Source organism: Corvus moneduloides, chromosome Z (genome assembly GCF_009650955.1).
Source record: "Corvus moneduloides isolate bCorMon1 chromosome Z, bCorMon1.pri, whole genome shotgun sequence".
Taxonomy (NCBI): domain Eukaryota; kingdom Metazoa; phylum Chordata; class Aves; order Passeriformes; family Corvidae; genus Corvus; species Corvus moneduloides.
Genome location: NC_045511.1, coordinates 32,337,629 through 32,360,785, shown reverse-complemented (window position 1 = coordinate 32,360,785; position 23,157 = coordinate 32,337,629). Strand labels below are relative to the sequence as shown.

The 23,157-nt window shown below is 42.1% G+C and overlaps 1 long non-coding RNA gene across 1 annotated transcript in view; it reads left to right on the top strand.

Annotated features, from left to right (window-relative positions):
* Nucleotides 1-23,157, top strand: part of LOC116438633 — a 33,582-nt gene that overhangs the window by 2,781 nt on the left and 7,644 nt on the right. Inside the window, exons 3-6 of the long non-coding RNA XR_004237856.1 lie at nt 13,960-14,004; nt 15,725-15,845; nt 16,613-16,688; nt 17,231-17,301. This is a non-coding gene — a long non-coding RNA (uncharacterized LOC116438633). The remainder of the gene's footprint in view (nt 1-13,959; nt 14,005-15,724; nt 15,846-16,612; nt 16,689-17,230; nt 17,302-23,157) is intronic.

The following is a 23,157-nucleotide window of genomic DNA, read 5'->3' as shown; positions in this document are numbered from 1 at the left end:
ACCCTCTACTCAGCCCTGGTGAGGCACATCTGGAGTGCTGTGTCCAGGTCTGGGCTCTTCAGTAGAAGACACACGTGAGTTCCTGGAGCACGGCCAGTGGAGGGCAAAAAAGATGATGAGGTGACTGGAGCATCTCTCTAAAGAGGAAAGGCTGAGGGAGCTGGGCCTGTTCAGCCTCAAGAGGAGACGGCTGAGAAGAGACCTTATCAATGCATGCAAGTATCTGAAGAGGATGGAGCCAGGCTCTTTCCACTGGTGCCAACTGACAGAACAAGGGACAATGAACACAAACTTCCACACAAAGTTCCACCTTTATGAGGGAGAACGTCTTCACTTTGAAGGTGACAGAGCACTGGAAGAAGTTGTCCAGAGAGGTTTGGAGTCTCCTCCTCTAGACATGTTCAAGACTTGTCTGGACATGATCCTGTGGAACCCATTCTAGATGAGCTCCAGAGGTCCCCAACCCTAGTGAATCTATGACCTAAAGATATTTATGGAATATAAGGAAAACTGGTAAAATCTAATCTAATCTGAAGACTATAAAGACTTTGTGATCCAATCTCCAATCAAAAATCACGCATGAAATCTACATAAGATCAAAGAAAAATTAGATAAATTAGATGTGTTCATGGGTATGACTAGCATGAAGGCAATTAAGATTGTGTTGTGCAAAATGGTGATAGGTATCTTGTTTTCTTTTAAGCAGTGGACCTCTGGAATCTGCACTGGCAAGAAGTACTGGCCTTGCTTTTTCATCCTCAGCAGTAACCCAAAGATAGTACAAACCCAGTTTTGCCTTACGGATCTTTACTACCACATGAAAGGTTGCCCAAATGTAGCACGCAGATTTATGCTCATGCAAATTTGCTTCTTAGTGTTAGGTACTTTCTTGTCTCCCTTTCCACAGCTCAGGGACACTGCAGAAAAAGGGACAGGGACACGAGTCCTGCCAGCTGCAGGGAGTGAGTTGAACATGCAGCTGCTGCTGCGTGTTTAGGTGTGTTGGAGAAGAAAGGGAAGGGGAGGCATTTCAGACCTATATAAAGGGTACCAGAAGATCTCAGGGCTGCTTCTGAGATCCTCCCAGTTGGACTGGGCCAGCAGCTCTACCTCACCTGGTTGTGTTCAACTTATCCCAAGAAAAATAAGTGAGGAAAAACAAAATGGCCACCTTGACCTATTTGTCTAATCTTCCTTTCCAGATAGAAACAGGGCACAATTCCTCTGACCAACTTAGCTTTTCTGCAATATGACATTCCAGACTAGCAGGAGACTGTATTTCCTTGGGTGATCCCACATCTTTCTATAGTTCTCTTGCAATTGGGCTGAAATGAAATGCATCCTCCCATCTATCATTCTGCTTTCCAGAATAAGAAGGAAATCTCTACAATTTGTCCAGGGATAAGAACTTGCATAGCAATTGCCTAAACTGTCGTTGGTCTGTCTGAACTCCATGTTGTAGAATTACTGACTGAATTTGCCAGCTATTGCAGTGTATCACCTTTTCATTTTTCCTGCTGTCCTCAACCTCTTTTTTTTTTGGTGACACAGATGATCGTCAATTTAGTTGCCCGAATGGGACTATGGGTAAGAATGCTTAGTTTAGAGTAATACACTCATGTGCTTACCAAGCAGAATTAGCACCAGCAGGGGCCAGGTGGACAGTAAGCTGGACATGAGCCTGCTGTGTGCCCTTGCAACAAGGAGACCTAACTGTGCCTAGGCTGCCTCAAAAGAGAATAGCTAGCATATTAAGGGAAGCATCTTTTCCACAATCTTCTCGTTCTAAAGAAGAAAACATTCATCCCTATCTTATGCTTGAGTTGTTTATCAATGTATCACAGGAAAACTTTATTCCCCTGTTAGACAGAGCTAATTGAAAAGAAGCTGTTCTGAAACCTGAAGCCCTGAAATCATGTTTTGGCTGAACCATGTGCTTTTTACTTCATGATTGAAATGGCTCATGACTGCAGTCATATATTGATACGTTACCTCAAACTGCAAAAGGCAAAGAAAATATATGTTGGCTGACTCAGTTCAACAACATCTCAGCTGAGAAGATAAAACTGTGCAGGTGTTAATATCAGTAGGTAACCAAAACTGATTTAATGTTAGGTTTGTAATCGTATTAATTATTCTTGTTTATTTAGTAAACAAAGTTCAGCTAATTGACAGCCTCTGCAAGCACAATAAGAACTGGTACAGATATAGCAAGATCAAACTTACTCAGTTAAATGACTTCAGTTTTTCATGTAGACACTGAGCCTAAGATCCTTATTTTAGGGCTTCATATATCTTTTAAGGAAACATTATGATACCATTCTCTTCTTCTATAAGATTTAAGGTGACTATCATAAAAAAAAAAAAAACAACTACTGCCCTAATGCTGACTTGAGCTGACTATGCTTGATTGTTTTTTTAGGGAAGAATGTTTAGCCTTGAGGAAAATGTGAGCAGTACTTTTACTTTTTAGAATTTTTGTACTGGAGGATAAATTCAGTGAAACAGATGAAGATCAGACTGAATTGCTGGTATTAATATTATTTTTAGCCGAAATTTTCATGTCTGACTGTGACTAGAGATGTTGCTTCAGCTAAAAGTGCAAGAAACCTCACAGTAAACAATGACCAAATATGAAAAGAAATTTCTGTCTCCAACTTAGAATGTCAGTTTATATTCCAAGGCAGATGTGGTTTTATTCTTCTCATAAGTAGTCTTTGTCGTCTCTCATGTAATTACATGTGGTTGTTCGTGGATTTTTTTAAAATTATATGTAGAAATATTTCAGATTTTTTATGGTATTTAATCTGTCTTTCTGGTCAGCCTCAGGGAGATGTTTCAGCAGCTAATTCCACAGGTTAACAAAGTGCAGTATGGGGAGACACTTCTTTTCCTATCACTTTTAGACCAGTTGCCTTTCTATCCTCTTCAAAGCATTCCAGCTCCTTTCTGTTGAAAGAGAGCAAACAGGAGAATATCATAACTTGTCTTCTTTCAGCCAGAAATCTACTGCTTACTGCTACCCTCTCCCTTCTCTTGTCAGCTTTTGCTTGCAATTAGCCCTTTGACTCAGAGTAGTTCTTTCTGTACTGACAGCATATGAAATAGTGTGTGAGAGACTGGTTCAGTGCCAAAATATGACTGCATTTCCTGGCAGTTTTGCTGTTGTATTAAATTAAGGAATTATGACCACTGAAATCTGCAATATTAATTTTGGTCTTCAATCCAGTGATTTTCATTCCTTTACCTGTGCAAGGGCTTTCCCTTGCGTGGTTTGACTGGCTTGTTTTTGTTTTTCTGGTTGTTTCTAAGCTCAGATGGTCTCTTACATATATATTTCATACTGACAGGGGCACAGATTCCAGAAGTATCTCTACTTATCTCAGGTTATCTGGTGCTATCCTGTACCTGGGAAAGTAATGTGCATCCAGAAGAAATGTCGGGAGCACTTCCCAAAAGCTCACAGATAAATTCTTCTGAAGGCAGCTGTGTTCCTAAGTGCTAAAGTCTATCATGGTGCAGCTGTAGATGACAATGGTGCAACAGGCACTAGGCCATGATTAGTGACGGGGTAAGCATGCCCTCTGAAAACTTGATATAATTTGGTTTATTTTAACCCCCTCTTGTGCACGCCAGAAATGCACACAGTTCCTTTTCAACTGTCCAGGTAGCATATAATTTGTTGAACAGCAGCAGTACAGCTTTGTCGGAATCCCAGGCCCTCTGCTTATCAACTGTATCTCTTTTTCCATTAACAAGCTTCACAGATCCTTGCTGGACTTGTTATACTTGGATATCAAGGCACATCATTCCTTCATGGCTAGGCAGGACCCCTCCTGGATCATGAGCAGGGCATGCTACCAGCACGCCAGCTACCAAATCCTTATGGCACAGCTGGTGAACTTCGTCCAGTCCATCCTGCCAGCCTCCAGAAAAGCTGCCAGAATGAGAATGGTGTTGCTGATGCCATTAGAGGAGCAGTCCTGGCTTCATCTGTTCACCATGTCTTTGCTTAACTTCCCCTTTTCAGGTGTCTGTGTTCAAATGGTAATCATGGACCATCAGGTTCTTTTCCAGGTGGGAAGGAATGGTGAATTTGGGTCCCCACAGAATACAAACAGACACTGTGCTCCTTCTGAGAGAGGTCAGTACCTTCGCACTTTAAGAAATGGTTGTCCAGTCTCCTGGAGAGAATAAGGAAAGTTGCTGTATTACCATATTTGCCTTGTCCAAAGGGGTGATGGTTATGTATTTCCTAGGGCTTGCTGAGATGCATAGGAAGTGGGCTGATGATGCTAAGCTGCTGCCAGAAAATGGCTGTAGTTAGATCTTTCTCCTATACACTATAGGGAAGACAAGCTGCCACCTTCAGGGACTGCAAAAATGATGTCTAACCAGTCCCATGCTTCACACAGATGTTCTTTGTTTTATAGGTATTGAATGGAACCTGAAATTTGTCAGAGGAACTGTAATTAGTTTTAAAATTGATAAAACAAGCCCTGTAAGCCCCTGGAGAACATGATTTACAAAAACGCAGCCATCTCTCTGTGACTGAACACTTAGAACAACATATTACAATGGAGGCTCGTGCTCCAGGTTCAGATGTCCAAAGATATTTAAATATATAGTTCCCATTCAGATTAATGAGATCCTGGGTAAAACAGTGTAATACTTATGTGCTTTATTATCGAACATTGTCAAATCTTTATGACAAAACCATATGGAGTGGTTATTGGATTCAGGTCCAATTCCAGTAAGGTACCTTACCTGAAAAAGCAAGTGATTTCAAAGAGAACTGGGAATTCATCTTATTGCTGAACTCCTGCCAGCTGCTGAGTTACGTAAGTAGAAACTGTGCCACAAACCCTTTTGTTCTAAACACAAATATCCTTAGGCCCTGTTGTTTATATTTTTGAACTCTTTCTTTTGGAAAGACAAATGCTCACATACATGCACACAGCCCTGAGGAGACAAACACAAGAATTGCACAAAGGAAAATAACACCAATCTCCAGTTAAGTGTCTTTAACATTTGCAAATCTCTTTTTAATGATACTGGACTAAAAGTTTGAGCACGCTTTTATATTAATTGGAGAAATGTTGCTCGGATAAAAGCCCCTCTTTCTGTCAGTAAATAGACCATTGTTTCCTTGAAAGTGTTTGAGTCAGTGTCAAAAACTGTAAATAGAATTAAATGCCGCCTCTAATTAAAAAACATAATTTTTTTTTTTTTTTTGGTCTTCATTGCATAATGAAGAAACTTGTGTAAAATACCAACAGGAGAAGCTGAGTTTCCCAAGACTAAGATTCAGAACTGGACTGTGAATTACTTTCTTCATAAAGAAAAGTGATCCAGTGTCTTGGATAAGGCAAAAAAGGAAGGAGTATGCCCAGTGGAAGCAAGTTCAGGTGACATGGGAAGAAGATAGATATGCTGCTCACTGCTGTAGGGAGAAAATTTGTGCGGCCAAAACACAACCAGAGGGTGGTTGGGCATTGGAACAGGCTACCCAGGGAAGCAGTCACAGTGCCAAGCCCGACAGAGTTCAAGAAGCGTTTGGACAGTACTCTTGGGCACATGATGTGAATCTTGGGGATGGTGCTCTGCAGAGCCAGGAGTTGATGATCCTTGAGGGCCCCTTCCAACTCAGCCTATTCTGTGATTCTGTGATGAAATATTTTAAAAGAGGAGAGTCCTTTACAAAAATATTTTTGTGTTTGTTTAGACTCATTCTGTTTCTATCCTCTTGTTGTCTCCTCTGTTCTCACCATCTGAAATCGTAGCTCCAGCATGGAAACCATAAGGAGATGGTAGAACTTTCCTCCTGAGCTATGGCATCTTCAACAAGGATTCACATACTTCTCACTTGCTTCCCTTCCCCCTTTCTACTCCAGCAAGATAGAGAAGAGAATTGGAGGTAAAAAGGTGAAGGTAACAGGTTTAAGTAAGAACAATTTACTGGAAACAGCAATGAGACGAGAAAGCAAAAAATAACAGCAATAAAAGTAATAAAAAGAGCCTACAAAAGAGAAGGTGATTCACATGCAAAAATGCCTACCAGGGATCCCGAGACAATGAAACAAAGAAGGCTTCCCTCAGCCTACCAAGTTTGTTCAACTGAAACCCACACACTTCTTCTCAGAAGTCCAGAGAGTCCCTTTCCTCTGCCCCAGCAATGACCCGAGGAGGTGTAGAATAACCTCCAACTCCTGGCCAAAATTAGGACAATGGGGGAGCAGGCTATACCCACAGCTGAAGAGCATGGCTTTGTACTTGAGCCAAGCTCACCTAACAATGAGCTCCTGCTGGAAGAGGTGCTAGTAATTCACTGCAGCTCAGCTCCTTGGTCTGTCAAACCAAGTGATCATCTGCCTGCTGAGCTAGAGAATGAAGCAGAAATCTTCATTTCTCTTAAATCACAGGCTTGATTTCCCACATATTGGCTAATGTAAGTGACTCCCATATAGGTGTACAGACCTAACTGTGGTGTCCATTTAAAGCTGATGCCATCAAGAGAGATTGACCAATATTACAGCTGGTGAGGGGGGTCAGCGGCTCTGACCCAGGAAGAGATGACCGGTCCGGGGAGATGGTCCCGAAAGGAATCGCCTTCCCGAGGCCCGGTGTCTTCCCTCAGCTGCTGGCAGGAGGGCCCTTGCAGAGGCTGTCAGCTCTTTAGTGATATCAGCTCGTGATTCCAGCTCAGCTCTGCAGGGCAGCCTCCAGGCCAGACCAGAGAGAGAGACGAGAGGCTCGTGTGGTTGGTTCCGCACGAAGGGAGCTTTATTGTGGGTCCCCTCCAGCAAAGGGGAAAGCCAGGGACGAGAACCCTCTCCCTCCAGGGCCCCAGAGAGCTTGCTTTTATAGGGATACAGTGGATGGGTGAGGACCAATGGGTTACAGAGGATCTGAGATGGGTAAAGACCAATGGGCTACGAAGGATCTGCATAGGGTCTCCCAAAGGATTGTGGGTCTGTCTTTTCTCACCGTGACCACAGAAGTGGTTGCCTTTCCAGGGAGTCCTGCTGGGCGAGTGAAAAATCTCTTATCTCAGCAGAGATCCCTCCAGGGCAGGGGCTGGGCATACCCCACAGAGCAACTCTAAAAATTCTGTACACCAGGAATAATTTGTGTGATAACAGCAGCAGGACTCCTTTCACAACCTGGGTCTCATCAGGGAAATGTAAAGCACAGGAGAAAAATCATTGTTCTTAATGTTATATTGAAGTTGGTAGTATATCAGTACGTATGATAATCCTAGGCACACTTAGTGTGTTTCCCCTAGCTTGTTTTTTTTGCATGTCTGTGGGTATTATTCCCTACTGAAGAGGGCTCTCATATCTGTTCTGTCTGCTTGCAGATGTACCTTCAGTGTGCTAGGCCACAGGGAATGGCAACTGTAAGCCTTGAGGTCTGTATCCTCCCTTCCAGCCATGCATGATCACTTCTTGAATAATAAGGTAGCAGCTGCAAATGAAAAAAGGATAAGTATTGTAGCAGGTAATATCTTCCCTACTGTGATTTGTCACCTCTTGCCTATCATGGTTCAATATGATGTAGTCCTTAAAATGCAGAGCAAAGCCTCAGAAGTAGGGGTGGTCAGAATCTTGACAACTCAGTTCAAACCTTTCACAACTTCTTTGACTGTTAAAAAAATGAGTGGAGAATAGCAGGATAATACTTTCCTCTCAATTAGCTGTGTAATAATCTGAAATGCAACTCATTTGGAAGAAAAGAATTTGTGCATTAAAGTGTAACTTTGAAATTTGATGGTTAAACTTGCATTTCCCTCTTCGAAAGTTTTGTTTCTGTATTTTGATGTTTTTGCATTGCATCTACTCATGTTAGCCCCTTGTATCCTCTCATGTCAGAGCAGCTCACTTGCTTCTGGATGAATTACCTGATGATCTTTTAGGAAATGCCTGTAGGTTGAGAAAATAGAGTTATTCCTTGCCTGACAAGCCTTACTGTGGTCTGTGTATTTCAACAAGGTGATACTAACAAGACCCAGTGACAGAAACCTTCATCCAACTTATTAAACCAAGTTATTACATATAAGGGGCCAAGAAGGAAAAGAAGTCACCAGAATCAAACTTGATATTTAAACTTTTTAATGAGGCAAACCAGAATGACATTGTTCTTGAGGCAGTTCCATCTTGCCATCTTAAGATCCTCACCTGATCAGTTAAATTACAAGTTGCTAATGATCACCACGGTATACTCAGAGAGGTTGACAATAATGCTGTTTTGAAGATATCCCAGTCTTAACAGATGGTACTTGTGTAAAGTGGGATGCTGGATTTACCCTTAATTTCCTTGCAGCACTTACTTACTGTGGTGTGCTGGTTTTAACAACCAGCAGGGAACTAAACTCCAAACATTCCCCTCTCTTTTACCTCACCCATTCCAATAACGGAGGAACAATGAGGAGAAAATACAAATTGGAATAAAAACTTACTAAATTCATGATAGCCAGTGCAGTATTAATGGAAAAAAAGTATATAAAAGAGAGAGGGACCCACAAAAAGTTATTCACCACTCGTAACAAAAAAAAAAAAAAAGACTTCCCAAAAGCAGCATTGCCCACGTGGTCTGCAGAAAAAGGCAATATGGCGAGAAGAGCTCACATGGCTTAACATCCTTCCTCGACCCCAAGTCTGAAAAAACCCCAAAACAAACCATGAAGAAACGGAACAAAGCAACTCCCTTGGGAGCCAGATTATCTGTGTTGTGCTGCCTGCTATTTTTCTGGACCGGTGTGCTCGGCTGTGTTCAGCCATGTTCACCCAGCTTGACTCAGTCCTGGGAGCACACACTTTGATGGGCTTGAAGGAATGGAGGGAGGAGTGGTGCCAAAGAGGGAGCTGGGGCTGCCAGCTGATCCCAGCACCTTCTCTCTGGAGAGAGCCAGGCAAGATGGTGAATTTCTGGCACTTGGCTCTTCCTGATGAAACCTTGTCCCCACCGACGATATAGGTGGTATGGAATTAAACAGCTCTAAAAGCTCCACCGCCTTTTCTCTGTAACCAGCACATACAGTTGCAGTTTTTGTATCAATATCAGCTCTGGCTTCCATTACTGGAAGCCTCTGTTCCATAGAGCTGCCATGGTATATTCATCAAGGAGTGCAAGTTTCTTCTAGCATTCCCACTCGCTTCAATGGCAGCTCAGCAGGGCCAGCAGGCCTCTCAAAACAGCAAATATGCAAGATGGGAACTCCTGATTACCACAAAAAGCAAAATAAACAAAAAATATCCACTCTGGCTGACTCTAATGTCACATTCTTAGGAAAACAGATTTTGCTGTTGAAAAAAGTCCCAGGATATTTTAAACTGGTTTTATTCAGAAGGCAAATACAATGAATAACATGCAAGCATATTCACTTAGGCCATGATTCATGAATTGCCCAAATGAAAGCTGTGATAATATTCATCAAGAACTGTGAATAGATAAGGACATGACAAACTGTTTTGCTTTATTTTTGTCCTGGCTATATTTGTACAAAACTAGCTTCATTAAGAAACCTTTCAGACAAAGCTTTTCTTAAATAAACTGTCCTTTTGTCTCCTTCCATCAAGACAAATATTTTCTCCTTGTTCTTAAGGCAAACTTTCCCTCTCACTGAGACTCTTGCAATGTGACAAGCCTGCATAATCCACTGTATGAGAAGATCTCCAATATTATTTGCATGATGCTGAGCAGCAGAAAATGACATTTCAGGCAGAGGAGTTTGAAAAATTCTGAAGAGTAGATTTTATTTTCAACCAGAGGAGGCTTGCAATGAGCCAAAACCAGACAAGACCACTAACATTAAGGTGAATAGTGGTGGTGATGGTAATGACAAGGGTAAGGCATGAAAGGAATGAACAATTATGATAATTTTGTTTGTTTCTCAAAAGATGAGATAATGTGGATGACAGAATACAAACATGCTTCTGCAAGTAGTTATTCCCCTATTTTCAAATAACATATTATTTATCATATGTGCATATTTATAAAAAAGGTCTGAGGATTTGAAGTACTAATTTGAATTCTGTATTCTTATGTGTTTGCAATAACACATGAATTAAAAAACCACATAGATTAAAAAAATAAAACCTTTCTCTGTAGATGTCCTAGCTTTTCATTCTAATAGTGCTTACCAGAACAGGTAATGACACTTAGTTGCTGCTGTAGCTGATGGTAGACGCTACTGAAAACAGGCCACGATGCAAAATAGCATCTTGTGTCTTGACAGAGTCATGTACATAATGTCTTTAGGTATTCAGGAAAAAAAAAAACCAAAACCCCCAAACAGTTCTGTCTTTTACACAGCAGACCTTAAGAAGGGAAACACTTTGATAAAAATCTATCCATGTTTTTAAGGACTTTAACCATGATCTAGATGGTTGAAAGCTCCTACTTGACCTCAAGCTTCCTCTGACAACTTGACCAGGACACTTACTGTCACTTCAATTTCCTTTGAAAACAGAGATAATCTCTTGTCTTCATATTTTTATATTGCAGGCTGGGGGATAAATAGATTGAGAGCAACCCTGTGAGAAGGACTTTGGAGGTGCTGGTGGGTGAGAGGCTGGACATGACCCAGCCATGGGCACTCACAGCCCAGAGAGCCAAACATGTCCTGGGCTGCATCCAAAGCAGCGTGGGCAGCAGGGGAGGGAGGGGATTCTGCCCCTCTGCTCTGCTCTGCCCTGGTGAGACCCCACCTGGAACACTGCATCCAGCTCTGGGGTCCCAGCACAGGAAGGACAGGGACCTGCTGGAGCAAGTCCAGAGGAGGCCACCAGGACGAATGACCAGAATGCTGGAGCACCTCTTCTCTCCCACAATGACAGGCTGAGAGTGGTGGGGCTGTTCAGCCTGCTGAACAGAAGGCTCCAGGGGCACTTTAGAGCAGCCTTCCAGTACCTGAAGTGGGCTGACAGGAAAACAGGAGAAGGATTTTTTACAAGGGAGAATGGTTTTAAACTGAAAGAGTGTAGGTTTAGATTAGATATTAGGAAAAAATCCTTTACTGTGGGGGAGGTGAGGCACTGTAACAGGTTGCCCAGGAATCTGTGGATGCCCCATCTCTGGCAGTGTTCAAGGCCAGGGGTTTTGAGAAACCTGGTGTAGTGGAAGATGTCCCTACTTGTGGCAGTGGAGTTGAAACTAGGTGATCTTTAAGCTCTCTTCCAACTCAAATAATTTTATGGTTCTATGATTCTATAATATTTGGGTGACAAAGCTGCTGACACGAGAAGCAAACTCCATGTTCTCAAATGAAGAGTCCCATATGAATGTGTTTTCTAGGGAGGTCCACCAGGTCATATAACAGCTTATCCCCAGGGTACAGCTGAATAACAGAAGTTTTCAGTAAAAGTCAAGTGGAGTCTGTTGTCAAAATACACGGCAGCAGTAATCATTATTAAGCATTGTTGAAAACTAACATTGGGAAGGTAAGTAGCCCATGTATGGAGATCTGATGTTGAGGAAAGAATGCCTGCTCTGCCACAGAGATCTAGCAATGCCGTTGCAAATCATTTAGCCGTCCTAAAATGAACTGACACCACTAGTAGGTAAGCATCCTGATACAAAGCCCAGGCTTCATACCTAAGCTTGTCTTTTAAACCTAAGCTCCAAATCTAAGCTTGACTTTTGCCCATCATCATGGTGGAGGGATTCTCTTTCACACAGACAGTACTGAGGCAGTGACCACTCCACATTGCTTATTTGAAAAGTGGCAACAATTTTCCAGGTACTTTGAAGAGCATGTTGCAGCACTGGATTTGATAGTAAAGGTTATGAATGGAACAGACTTGCTGCCAGGGCACTGTGAGAAATGCAAGAGGTGGTATTAGCATCACCTCAGGCGAAGCAGGTCAGATTACTTTCCTTATCTATCATTTTTCATTCTGTGACAAAATTGGTATCATGATAGCAGCAGAAAGATAATATTTTTTTACACAGTTTAATAACTATTGTATCTTTTCCTTGCAGTATACACAATGCCCATTTATCCTACACCATTGCCATCCCATCAGAAGCCACTTTGACCCCATCAGCTTAGGCTGCAAGCACAAAACCCATTGCTGCTGCCCAAGAAAGCCCCAGCCCAGTGCATTGAAGCACAGCTACCATACCTACAGGGGCAGCACCAAGAACTTTCAAAAGTCTGGCAACAGCTGCCAGCTGCCAAAAGTAAACAACAGGCAATTTTCATTTATGCAGGTCCACTGAAATGGGTCTTTTCTTGTGGCTCTACAGGTCTCTGGACAGCTTGTGTGCTACAGATATTTTGCCAGACCCATTCCTGCACTTTGACTCACTGAAACAAGACAGTGTTTATTTCTATCAGGAATGGTAGTGGCCAAATTCTTACCACAGCTGGACATGGTAGGGTGGTCTCGTTGTTTATCTCTGCATCTTTACCCTTCATGGTTCAGTTCAGTCTGGAGAAAGTGTAATGAATATCAATGGAAGTAATGGCATTCTTTTGCCAGAGGTCATCATCATGCAAGTCAGGACAGAATATATCCTCTGAGATTTTCAACTAGAGTAGCTTGTGCTCATTTGACTTATAAATTTGGCTCTGCAAGAAGAGCATGGATAGATTTCAGGCTGTCTTATTTAACAGAAACCCACTGACAACTTTGAAGGCTGTGCAGGTTTTGTTCTTTTCCAGTGTAAGACCAGACCTATATTCTACAGATAAAGGTTGAGCTGCAAAACTCCCATCCCTGTGAAGTCCGAGATTTTTGTCTACAGAGGGTAGTACTTCAGACAAAATGTCACAGCATAATTTTATCTATCTCTGTGCTATCAGCCTTGAAATAAACTCTGTTACCATATAGGTTTATTTCAGGAAATATAATAATGCAAATGTTGAAAAAGTCCTAGTGTGCTTGAAAGCTTATGTATTTTTCCAACTTTATCAGTTGCTCTAGTAACAGATATTATCATTCTTTTCCCCCCACAAACCATGCCTTGTTTTTTTCCTTACTTTCTTTGCCACTGAAAATGTACAAAGAGCAGGAGATGGTTTGATGGGACATTAGGTAGCTAAAATGCTCCCTTCATATAAATACATTTTTTAGCTAGGCCAAATGCATTCCACAGATGAAGTACGCCATTTAACATTTCTTGCTCTTGCTGTCTCTTAGTTGATTCTCTTTCTGCTCAGCAAGTCTTAGTCTTGTTCAAGTATGTACACTAACTGGTTTTTTCTAAACAAATGTATCTATTATCACCACAATACTCAGGGCATTTGAGTTCCAAGTAGAACACAGATTTATTGCATAGCTTTGGTAGGTACTGCAACATAATTCTGTTTGTACCAAATTTTTGTGGCTACTCTTGAGTGGACTAAATTATCATATTCTCTGTCAGAACCAAGAGTTGGCTGAGGAGACTTAATTTGTGGCAGAAACAGTCAGAAAAAGTAAAAAAATCCATCTGTGTAAAAAAATCTATTTGTAAAACCAAGCCATAAATTCTCTTCAAGGGCCTCAATGCTGTTTTCAGCTGCACCTACACAAATGGTGTAGGCAGATACATCTTTGCTATGTCTGCCCTTGCTAATGGCAAGACGCAAACCAGCTCTTTTCCAGGAACTGAATAGTCTCATTCAGCGTATGTACAGCTCTGAGCTAATGCATTTAAATGGTTCTGGCCTGCTGCCAGCAGTAGGCACACAAGTCAAGCAGACGTGACCGTCTGTACCTGTCTGTGCCTCCAAAAGCAGAGTCCTTGTCATTGTTTCCAGTATTCATGGTATTGAATACTTGCTAAAACCATCAAAATATTCTCTTTGCTCTTGATGTACCCAGCTGCATGTCAATTAATCCAGCAAAGGAAAGCACAACAACCCCTGCAGCAACCAACTATTTATTTCCCATGTCTTACTCTCCAATTTTTTCTGCTTTTACTCAGCTGCATCAGCTTAATTCACTGATTATTCTTTTTTGTTTTATCTAGGTTTACCCTCAGCTGTTTCCTCTATCATATGCAGGATGCTAAAGGGTAAGTTTATTTCAATTTTGCTCACCCTCAGACAACTGTCCTTTCAGTGGACATTGCTGCAGGTGAAATTGAGCTTGAGTTGAGAGGCCGTTGTATTCAATGCCATGGTTCAGACACTTATGTTACCCTCTTGTTCAGTAATGTCCACTGGGTTTCTCTGTCTAGCAGAATTTGTTTTAAAATTTGCTTCAAGATTTTTGCCAGATTACATTTTTCATTCAGTTTTCCCCCCAAACCATAATTTCATTCAGTGGCATGAGACTTGTCTTGCATGGCTCATGCCCTACTGTCTGTATGTCAGGAAGTCCCTGCAACACTTGACATAGGGAGCTCTGAAGAAATGCAGTTGAGTCATATTAGAAGGGACATCTGGTTCTAGGAGATCATAAAACAAGACAAAACCTGGACTTTTTGAATCAGTGACACTGTTCTGGGTATTCACAGTCTTCTTTCATTCACAACCAAAGGCTGGCTTCATCATCTTTTTTTCTAAACAAATGGTGAAATACACCTTTTTTTGTAGATGTTGCTAATACACATTATGTTAGATCACAAATGTTGTTCTTGCTGTAAGACTTTTGTACCCTATGTAAGCAGGATGCAGGGGACAAATGTGAATAAGAATTGAAGTCTTGTGGCCTGGTCATGGAAGAAGCAGGTGCGATAAATGAAAAACTTCTTCTCTTTCCAAATGGATACTTAGGTCTTGGAAAATGATCAGAAAGGATTCATAATCATTACCTTTAAAAATCACATCAGATGGTAATTTTTTCCTTCAAGTCTGATGTCCCTATTTCAGGGCCATTTTCCATTTCAAGAACCAAGTGTTCACTGATTGCAGGAGAGGGCAGGCACTGATGGTGTATCTGACATGGCCACAGGACACACTCTCTGACTGGTCTGTGCCAAGCAGCTCTATACATCCAGCAGGATGAAGCAGAGAGATTCTTGAGGAAACATGCACCACTGCCAGGGCAGAAGGAATTCAATTTCCCCCTTGGAGCCTTGTACCTTTCATTTTTATAGTCCAATGCCTCTGAAAGTCCAAAAATAAGTGACTGTGTATCTTACCTTGTACTCTCACATGATGCAGGTTTAAAAGTTATTTATGTAGAGTGTAAAGGTCTTCTAAGAACCATGAAGAGCCCTGCTTCTGTACCATACAAGTGTTTCCTCTGAATGACGCATTGGCTAAGGAGATCTACTCCAAGACGAGGAACCTGTTAATAATAAAGCAAAAGGGAATAAAGAGAGCAGGGATGGGGAGAGGACACCAAGAAATAACAGAGGCCCAATTTTTCCACCCCAGTCAAACCATTCTCACCTGCAAGCAAGGTTGGAGAAGCTCTCCTCAGCCTGTCTGAAAGCGGCAGAACAAGGCTTTGGTGCATCTGCCCCGGGATAGTGTGTAAAAAGGTAGTGATACATATGTCGAATGCAACCATACTGGCAACTCTGTTAGTGGGAGCTCCTTGGGAGCTCCTTATTGGGTTGTTTCATATGTCTAAAGTTGTTTCATAGGTCTAGGTTGTAGCAAGCAATGGTCATAGTACGCTCCCTGATTACACAAGGGCTTTACACTTCTGCAGCTTTTCATAACACATTTGAACATCACTCAAGCATTTCTAAACCACGTGCATGAGATCAATAAAAAAATATGTAACAATTGTGTAACTTGAGCTTCTCTCCTGAGTATTTCTTCTCATCTAACATTTTTCAGAGCGCTTGGTCAGTCTTACAGCAGTCTGTCTGGTTATCACACCTGCTCATTGTGGGGGAGTTCTTTCATGCTCATAGATGTACAAGTCAAAATTCAAAGAGACTGGATCAAGTGCTGGCAGGTAAGTGATAAGAAGTAAGAAAAATGAAAACAAAAAGGGGTGGGAACTCCAGGTTTTGGGCTATCACTGATCTCTTTGGTCATGTTCTGGAAAGGAGGAATATACTTCCGATATGTAATTATCTTTCTCCACCAACTTCCAGAGAGAGAAAGAGCCACTAGGGGATATTGTAGACGGATTATGGAGGTTCATCATGCTTCTGTTTTTCAGGAGCTCAGTCCTGTAATGTCATCAACATACACCGCTTTTGCAAGTTAAGATTTATTAAAAATACGTGCCTTGTTGGAGCTCTTCTGTGACCAGTAATGTCCAACAAATTTGGGGAAAGAAATGAGGAGTCTGGGATGTTCTTACCGTTTATTGCTCTGAAGGCTTCCCTCAGAGAGGAGCTAAATGATAGCAAGGTCCCGTACACCAGTTCCTTATGGAGAGAGCAGAAAGGATCAAATTCGGCAGAAGAGGAGAACAGCAAAGGATAAAGCTTTTCAGAAGGAATGTCGTGGTAGCAAGGTACACAGAGCTTAAAAAGTATTAAAGAGTGGGTGTAAAAATGAATGTATCATGCAGTTAGTGCTCCTGCAAGTGTGGTATAAAGCCAGACAGCCTATTACAGCAGCTCTAAAGACACAGACAGTACCACTTTGCACAAGTCAGTGCACTAATTTGCTCCTTACTGTCTTCTACTGGATATTCTGTGTTCCACTTCAGCACTGCTCCTTGACTCTATTAATCGTATCCATACTGGTTCTCTCCCTCTTGCCTTTTAGGTTCTGTGTCCTTGTCTGAAGAGCCACACTGCTCCCCTCAAAGACTCATCACCCAAGGAAACATGCAGTACCTAAGGTAAGGCAGTGACTCATCTAACCCCTGCTGGTGCTGGCCTGCTTTGTAAAAGCACTTGTGCTCCTATTATGTGGCATAACACAGAGAGGAGATGCTCCTGCAGAAATCCCCCAGACAGGCCAGCACTCCTGGTCCGAGTCACAGCCTAGGATTTCAGGAGTCATCTCATCCTCCCCATTGTGCAAGACCAGCACTGCACACTTAGTTCACTGCCCCTGGGACCACACTATAATTTTGACTTATTAATTAGAGCTATAGACTCTTTTCAAACTTTATGTCAATACTGCATGTGGCATCTTGGAGGGCAGTGAGGGCCTGAAACCCAGAAACAATATTATTTCTTTTATAAAATCAACAAAAACCCCCAAAAATATCAGAGCTGGTGCCATGAAGATTGATGTGAATCCACAGGAATTAATCCTCCGGCTGTACTCTTTGCCTAAATATGAAAGGTTAAGCCAGCTGCTTCCAGTGGGTCAGAAAGGAGATTTCTTCTAGAACAATATACCAGGGACTTCTGTATTTTTTTTTTTTTTTTTTAGTGCCTTCCAGCAAAGATCATCTGCTAGGACCATCTGGATGTCATGAGTTCAATGAATTTCCTCTGTTAAAGGTAAACTTGGCTGTTTGTAGAGTGGCAGATGCCTTTTCTATTTGTGGCTGACATTGCTTGCTTTTTCCTGTTGACCATAATCTGTGATAAAAATTTTGTTTGGCTTTACCTCGCCTTTCCCATTCTGCCCTTTTTCAGGGAGATTTAAAAAAGCATCATTTGTAGAAGCATTTAGGAAAGGATCGCCCAAGAAGAGCCTTTACTCTCACCCGCTCATTGGTATTATGGAGCACACCCAGCCCCAAAGACAGAATAAAGAAATGATAATATAGTTTTTCTTTAATAATTGGTGCCCTCCTTTCAATGAGACCTCCTGTTTGTGGCACTCTATTGACTGACTTTCATGGCACCTGAACAGCTAACAACTCTCATTGCCCTACAGTACTCCCAAGGGATAGGAAGGGGCATGGAGGGATGTCTGCAGGTTGTTCTTAATAAAAAGTTTGAATGTATCCTCTGCTATCTATGCTGCAGAGGGTTCCCAGAGATTTAGTGATGTTTGAAGCAGCCATTGGAGAAAAACTTGGGCCATATTTGAAAAGCCCACAACCAATGTCTCATTTGCATAGCACATTTACTTTTCTCCTGTGAGGAAGCTGGGATTTGACAGCCATCAGGAGCACAAGATCTGGGTCATTCTGTGTTTGTTAGAATTTAAGCAGTGTGGATGGCACAGGCAACTTTTTTGAGCTCTGTCATTTATCTGGTGTCAGTGGGCCTCTGTAGACTGCTGCTCTCATGGGGATGGGCATGGACTGAGAGAGCTGTGCTAGCAGAAACGTAACTGTGGCTACTTCACAGAGTGTCAGTTTTAGTGTAAGTATGTACAAGAAGCCAATGCAGTTGGCCTTATACTGATGAAAAATACAAGTGTTCATGCAGTGGTATGCATTTTAGCAGCACTACAGCCTAAATGATCCAAGTCAAAGTTTTCCCCACAGAAGTCTGTGACAGGCCAGGGAACTAAAAAGGGCCAATACCCCCACTGCCTGGTGTCCAAAGATGTAACAAGTCTCTGCTGCAAGAAGCACCTGGAGATGCTCAGCATTCCAGACTGAGTCCTTGGCACGTCCTGTACCACTCTGAGACACAATCTATCATTGCTTCAAGTTAAATTCATGGGAGCTATGACCTGAGCCATGTGCGCTACTTTGACTGTAGGAGCAGGAATCCCATTATTTATTCCACCACAAAGGCATTTTTAAAGTATAAATACACAGGTTTTAACACAGACCACAAAACTGGTGTAAGGTGGTCTTTTAGATACTTTTGATCCTGTAGAAGTTTGTCTCCTTGGACTACATGAGATCCTTGAGCTTTGAGCAGAGAGGTCTGCAGAACCATGAGGACAAATTGCCCTGAGTCACCAACTCAAAAAATTAAGCAGGAAGGGAGACAGAGAGGGAGGGCAGGCCCTGCATTTCCTTGTCTGTAAACAAAGACTGTGGAAGCAGGGAAAAAAACCCCACAAAACAAAACAAGAAAAGCCAAAGTCAGATTTAGAATACTTGAAACAAAACCTGATGGTTTTGTCTCAGTCTACTGACCTCGCCGCATATACCCTTTCATCTTCCACTAGTCTTCAGGAGCATTCTGACCTAAGTTCTGTTAGGCATTTAGCTTCCAGCTTAGAAACATGATGGAAGAAGCATACCACAGGAAAGTAGTTTTGCTTCTGTGCTTTTTTCATGCCTACTTTCAAGCTCTGGTTATAGTGTTCTGTAATAATGTGTTGTCATGAAAACAGCAGTCTGCCTCAGTCTCTCTGGTATGCTCCTGGTTGTTCTTTCAGCTATATAACAGCATGTTTCATCTTAAGTTGTTTTGAATGACTGGGGAGGTAAGCTGTTCTAGGATGCTGTATATTTCAATAGTAGGCTATTGCATACAATGCAGAAGTGTTATCTAAATGCTAGCCTTTCTGCTATGTGTGCAAGACAGATACTGGTTTACTATTGGAAAAGCTGCAAAAGGACTCTGTCTCCCTACAACATCTATATTCTGTCCTTCTGTGCTGGGAGCAGAAATGCCTAGGAAATGACTCTTGCCCTAGCACAGTCCTATACCAGGTTTTGGCCCTATCACACACAACCGACCTGTGACTGTGTGGGAAATGTAGGATCTTTTGTGTACGATGCATAAGAAAGCCATGCAACTGCACTGCTGTGCCATTCACGGCAGGGCTCTGTCTGTCCCCAGGTGTTTGGCATGCTGCAAAGGAGGTGTGTGTTTGTGAGGGCCTTGGGTGAAGGAAACTCTCCTTCTTGAATTCCAGGCAGGCAGGCTGAGGTATTAATCTCTGCAAGACTGAGGCAGCTGTGGACATGTGTGTAGCTGTAGCATGGCTAATTTGGGAGTTCAGAAATAAAATAATTTAGCAGCTGTTAGAGAATAAACTTTTTTAGGAAGGTTACTGAAATACGAACTGGAAAACCTCCAGTGCTCCTCCTTGTGTAGCTTTAAGTCCAAGTATGTCTCTTCCATGCTAGAATGCAGCTGCATGGGCTCAAGGTTTGATCAGGAGCACATAATGAGCTCTTTAGGAGGAGTGTCTGGCCATCTCCTTTGGATATCTTTGGCAACGCTAACAAGTGCCAGCATCTCTACTTAGTTTGCTCATGTCTTTCTGAAAAATGGATGCCATTGGAAAGTTTTGCTTGCTATTTATTATTTACTATTATTTACTATTAATTTTTATTATTAATTATTAATATTTATTATTATTTACTACTTGTTTACTGTTTTTTATTGTCTCACTGATAATAAAACAAAGTTAAAAACTTAGCAAATCTATTATGAAATCTAAATCTCTTTACTGATTATACAAGGGTCATCCCCCATAATTCTATTTCCAAAAATATTTTGCTTTTCTAACAAAACTTTCATCCCAGAGAGTTCATGATGAAAACCAAATGCTGAACCTTGTTTCATCTCATTATGTTTAGTTTCCATCTTCCTTGGGTTTTCCTTAATTCAGAAAAAAGTGAACAAAAATATAGTAGATGCCATTTCTATTCCAGGGAAATAAAATAAGAAGAACCTTTTGTTCTGACAAGAAAGGTATCACAAAAACTGTATTTCGTGGCACACCTGAGGACAGGGTGCCATCCAAAGGGACCTGGACAGGCCTGAGAAATTTGCCTGTTCATTTGAGTCTCATGATTTTTAACAAGACCAAGTGCAAGGTGCTGCACCTGGCCTATGGCAACCTCCGGTATCAGCACAGGCTGGGGGATGAACAGATGGAGAGCAGCCCTGTGAGAAGGTCCTGGGGGTGCTGGTGGATGAGAGGCTGGACATGACCCAGCCATGGGCACTCACAGCCCAGAGAGCCAAACGTGTCCTGGGCTGCATCCAAAGCAGCGTGGGCAGCAGGGGAGGGAGGGGATTCTGCTCCTCTGCTCTGCTCTGGTGAGACCCCACCTGGAACACTGCGTCCAGCTCTGGGGTCCCTGCACAGGAAGGACAGGGACCTGTAGGAGTGGGTGCAGAGGAGAGTCACAGAGATGATCAAAGGGTTGCAGCACCTGTCCTAAGAGTAAAGGCTGAGAGAATTTGAATTATTCAGAGAAGGGAAGGTTCCAGGGTGACCTTATTGTTGCCCACCAGCACATGAAGGGGGCCTACAAAAGAGATGGAGAGGGAGTTTTTACAAGAGTATGTAGTGACAGAGCAAGGGGGAATGGGTCTACACTGAAATAGAGTAGGTTTAGATTACAGCTTAGGAAGAAATTCTTTGCTCTGAGGTTGTTGAGGCACTGGAAGAGGTTGCTCAGAGAAGCTGTGGATGCCCCATCTCTGGCAGTGTTCCAGGCCAGGCTGAATGGAGCTCTGAACAACTTGTTCTAGTGGGAACTGGCAGGGAGGTTGGAACTAGATGGTTCCTTCCAAATAAAACAAAACACTCTATGATTCCATGATTTTCTTATGAAACAGCAGTTGCAATTATTCCTTTATCAAATGTGAGTTGCTCTTTTTATTATAGTTGCTTTTTTTTTAGCTGTGCCAGCTCCAAGAATCTGGATTTGTAAGAAAAAGTGAGAAGGTAAAGAAATGTTCTTCTTTATTTGTTTCATAATCTTAAGTCAGTTTTTAGGCTCTATTTATGATACTCTTTCCACAGACAGGCTTTGAATCAGATGCACAGAAGTAAAAATGCTGCATGTATATTGTATCTTTTGATACAAATGTTGGTTTAGTGTGATATAGTGGACAATATCCACTGCCAAGGGATATCTTACGTTTCACACATCAAATTAGAAAGCAAAGTGAAATAAGGAAAGTACTTTTCTAAATTTTGCTCAATGCTCTGATTTTTAATTTGATTTTCCATGGTCAAATAGGATCTTATTTAATTCTCTCAGTATAGCTTCATTTACTTGAGTTGATAGGCAGTCATAGAGATGGACATCAGAATTAGCACACCTCTAAAAGGAACAGAGTAGTTGTCAGCGAAATCAGCTATTTTTTCAGGCTGCCTGCAGACAGATAAATGTCTTGACACTGCTACCAGTGTCATACAAACGCATTACCTAGAGCAAGAAATTGCATTCATACCATGATGTTTAATCATGTCATAAAACAGAGGGCCTCTGTGCAGTATTCCTCCTTAGCATGAGGAGAAGAAACTGCTCTCTTGTAGGCTGTCCTGGGGTCCAGAGACACGTCTTGCTACACCAAGGTTACCATCTTGGAGTAATCAACACACTTGCTGAAAAACAAGGCCAGAGACAAACACCAGGAAAAGGCTAGCACAGGCTGCATATTTTTTCTGACCTGCAGTACAAATCCCAAAATAGGTTACTTGTAATAAATTCTCTGTGATGTGCACTTTGAGGGATATAATCCAGGTCTTTAGTGGTAAAAAGAAGTGCCTTTTGTTACCTGACCTCCCAGATTTGAGGCAGTATGATGCGTAAGCAGGTCTTGTCTAGAATGCCAAATTTCAAAACTAGCATATTTTTACCAAAAATGTTTCCTGATGAGTTTCCTGTTGTTCACCACATACTTCTATTGGAAATATTTTTTAGTTCTGAGGTGGAGTTCCTCACTCAGTGTCAAAGCAAGTGTCTGAGGTGTTCAACACTTAGTTTGGGAGGGTGGATTTCAGAGCTCTGCTTATTCTAATGCAGTCCAAGGATACTGTCATGGTTACACTGGCCCAGCACCAGGCAACCACAAGAGTTGCTTGCTCACCTTCCCCTGGACAAAGCCAAGTCCATGAAGATTGAATGATGTCATTTACCAAAATATCTGAGCTTAAAAGGCAGGTTTCCCAAATCTCTTTGGGACCATGCGGCTCCCATTGCTATGAGAATGTGTGGGGCGTATTTCCCTTGTACTGAACAGGTCTGCTGTGTGGAAATGACTTTATTGTTCCCAGACTGGGTGGAGTGAGCTTCTATTGCTCTCAAGTGTGAGGTGAGAAACTTCAGCTGCAGTCTGGTCAAAACACATCTGGCTCCATTCATTGTGCTCTCAGTGATCCAGTGTGTCTATGGGCACTGCCTGGTAACCTATGAAGATTTCTTTTGGGTACTCAGAAGCAGTCTGGTGGCAGCAGTAGATGTTCTGGCTTTACAGGCTATAGCTTGACATCTCTTTTGTCTCAGGAGTTGACTTATTTGGCACACACCACTCTGTAGACATGCACCCTGATGTTTTGCTCCCCAGCTCTAGGCTTCCTGGCCCCAGCATTCCCACACTTCCTTGCAGCCCTTGCCCACCTCTGTGGACTCACAGGAGCTTGATTCCCCTCCAAGATCATACTCTCCATATGGAAACAAAAGCATCCTGAAGGAAGTCACTCCGAGTATGTCAAACATGTTGTCTACCTGATTGGTCTTCAGTCTAGCT